Source organism: Sceloporus occidentalis, unplaced genomic scaffold (assembly GCF_023333645.1).
Source record: "Sceloporus occidentalis isolate IW3139 unplaced genomic scaffold, rSceOcc1.0.p SCAF_38, whole genome shotgun sequence".
Classification (NCBI taxonomy): domain Eukaryota; kingdom Metazoa; phylum Chordata; class Lepidosauria; order Squamata; family Phrynosomatidae; genus Sceloporus; species Sceloporus occidentalis.
Genome location: NW_028317018.1, coordinates 6,892,501 through 6,895,000, shown reverse-complemented (window position 1 = coordinate 6,895,000; position 2,500 = coordinate 6,892,501). Strand labels below are relative to the sequence as shown.

At 47.4% G+C, this 2,500-nt stretch overlaps 3 non-coding genes and 5 pseudogenes across 3 annotated transcripts; all 8 read right to left on the bottom strand.

The window, feature by feature from the left end:
* Window positions 1-2, bottom strand: part of LOC149291077 (5S ribosomal RNA) — a 109-nt pseudogene extending 107 nt beyond the window's left edge.
* A 299-nt stretch (window positions 3-301) lies between these two features.
* Window positions 302-420, bottom strand: LOC149291076 (5S ribosomal RNA; annotated as a pseudogene).
* A 230-nt stretch (window positions 421-650) lies between these two features.
* On the bottom strand, window positions 651-759 carry LOC149291075 (5S ribosomal RNA; annotated as a pseudogene).
* A 207-nt stretch (window positions 760-966) lies between these two features.
* Window positions 967-1,085, bottom strand: LOC149291074 (5S ribosomal RNA). Its single transcript, XR_016273991.1, has one exon. It is a non-coding gene; the product is annotated as a 5S ribosomal RNA (ribosomal RNA).
* A 199-nt stretch (window positions 1,086-1,284) lies between these two features.
* Window positions 1,285-1,403, bottom strand: LOC149291073 (5S ribosomal RNA). Its single transcript, XR_016273754.1, has one exon. It is a non-coding gene; the product is annotated as a 5S ribosomal RNA (ribosomal RNA).
* Window positions 1,404-1,682: 279 nt separating this feature from the next.
* Window positions 1,683-1,801, bottom strand: LOC149291072 (5S ribosomal RNA; annotated as a pseudogene).
* Window positions 1,802-2,000: 199 nt separating this feature from the next.
* LOC149291071 (5S ribosomal RNA) lies at window positions 2,001-2,119 on the bottom strand. Its single transcript, XR_016276596.1, has one exon. It is a non-coding gene; the product is annotated as a 5S ribosomal RNA (ribosomal RNA).
* A 199-nt stretch (window positions 2,120-2,318) lies between these two features.
* LOC149291070 (5S ribosomal RNA) lies at window positions 2,319-2,437 on the bottom strand (annotated as a pseudogene).
* Window positions 2,438-2,500: the final 63 nt, after the last annotated feature.

The following is a 2,500-nucleotide window of genomic DNA, read 5'->3' as shown; positions in this document are numbered from 1 at the left end:
GCATGAGAGCTTTTTATTTAACTTCACTTATTCTGTTGCTGCTGCTGCTGCTGTTGCTGCTGCTGCTGCTGCTGTTGCTGCTGCTGCTGCTGTTGCTGCTGCTGCTGCTGTTGCTGCTGCTGCTGCTGTTGCTGCTGCTGCTGCTGCTGCTGCTGCTTGTCGTCAGACAGAAAGAATTATAAGCCCTGGGACAGGACAGAGAAGGTGAGAAGGTGAGAAGTTTCAAATAATAGTTTAAAGTTTTGATGATGAGCAAGAAACACATGGCAAAAAGCTCTCCCCGGACTGTGAGAAAAGAAAAAGCCTACAACACCTGGTATTCCCAGGCAGTCTCCCATCCAGGTACTAACCAGGCCCAACCCTGCTTAGCTTCCAAGATCAGAGGAGATCTGGCACTTTCAGGGTGGTATGGCTGCAGGCAGGAGAGCTTTTTATTTTACTTCTCTTATTCTGTTGTTGCTGCTGCTGCTGCTGCTGCTGCTGCTGCTGCAGCTGCTGCTGCTGCTTGTCGTCAGACAGAAAGAATTATAAGCCCTGGGACAGGACAGAGAAGGTGAGAAGGTGAGAAGGTTCAAATAAAGGTTTAAAGCTTTGATGATGAGCAAGAAACACATGGCAAAAAGCTCTCCCCGGACTGTGATAAAAGAAAAAACCTACAACACCTGGTATTCCCAGGTGGTCTCCCATCCAGGTACTAACCAAGCCCAACCTTGCTTATCTTCTGAGATCAGGCACTTTCAGGGTGATATGGCCGCAGGCGAGAGAGCGTTTCATTTGACTTCTCTTATTCTGTTGCTGCTGCTGCTTGTCGTCAGAAAGAAAGAATTATAAGCCCTGGGACAGGACAGAGAAGGTGAGAAGGTGAGAAGGTGAGAAGGTGAGAAGGTTCAAATAAGGGTTTAAAACTTTGATGATGAGCAAGAAACACATGGCAAAAATCTCTCCCCGGACTGTGAGAAAAGAAAAAGCCTACAACCCCTGGTATTCCCAGGCGGTCTCCCATCCAGGTACTAACCAGGACCAACCCTGCTTAGCTTCCAAGATCAGACAAGATTGGGCGCTTTCAGGGTGGTATGGCCGTAGGCGTGAGAGCTTTCTATTTTACTTCTCTTATTCTGTTGCTGCTGCTGCTTGTCGTCAGACAGAAAGAATTATAAGCCCTGGGACAGGACAGAGAAGGTGAGAAGGTGAGAAGGTGAGAAGGTTCAAATAATAGTTTAAAGTTTTGATGATGAGCAAGAAACACATGGCAAAAAGCTCTCCCCGGACTGTAAGAAAAGAAAAAGCCTACAACACCTGGTATTCCCAGGTGGTCTCCCACCCAGGTACTAACCAGGCCCAACCCTGCTTAGCTTCCAAGATCAGACAAGATTGGGCGCTTTCAGGGTGGTATGGCTGTAGGTGTGAGAGCTTTTTATTTTACTTCTCTTATTCTGCTGCTGCTGCTGCTGCTGCTGCTGCTGCTGCTGCTGCTGCTGCTGCTGCTGCTGCTGCTGCTGCTGCTGCTGCTGCTGCTGCTGCTTGTCGTCAGACAGAAAGAATTATAAGCCCTGGGACAGGACAGAGAAGGTGAGAAGGTGAGAAGGTGAGAAGGTGAGAAGGTTCAAATAATAGTTTAAAGTTTTCATGATGAGCAAGAGACACATGGCAAAAAGCTCTCCCCGGACTGTGAGAAAAGAAAAAGCCTACAACACCTGGTATTCCCAGGCGGTCTCTCATCCAGGTACTAACCAGGCCCAACCCTGCTTAACTTCCAAGATCAGGCAAGATTGGGCACTTTCAGGGTGGTATGGCTGTAGGCGTGAGAGCTTTTTATTTTACTTCTCTTATTCTGTTGCTGCTGCTGCTTGTCGTCAGACAGAAAGAATTATAAGCCCTGGGACAGGACAGAGAAGGTGAGAAGGTGAGAAGTTGAGAAGGTAAAAATAAGGGTTTAAAACTTTGATGATGAGCAAGAAACACATGGCAAAAATCTCTCCCCGGAATGTGAGAAAAGAAAAAGCTTACAACACCTGGTATTCCCAGGCGGTCTCCCATCCAGGTACTAACCAGGCCCAACCCTGCTTAGCTTCCAAGTTCAGACGAGATCGGGCACTTTCAGGGTGGTATGGCTGCAGGTGAGAGAGCTTTTTATTTTACGTCTCTTATTCTGTTGCTGCTGCTGCTTGTCGTCAGACAGAAAGAATTATAAGCCCTGGGACAGGACAGAGAAGGTGAGAAGGTGAGAAGGTGAGAAGGTAAAAATAAGGGTTTAAAGCTTTGATGATGAGCAAGAAACACATGGCAAAAAGCTCTCCCCGGACTGTGAGAAAAGAAAAAGCCTACAACACCTAGTATTCCCAGGCAGTCTCCCATCCATGTACTAACCAGGCCCAACCCTACTTAGATTCTGAGATCAGATGAGATCAGGTACTTTCAGGGTGGTATGGCTGCAGGTGTGGGAGCTTTTTATTTTACTTCTCTTTTTCTGTTGCTGCTGCTGCTTGTCGTCAGACAGAAA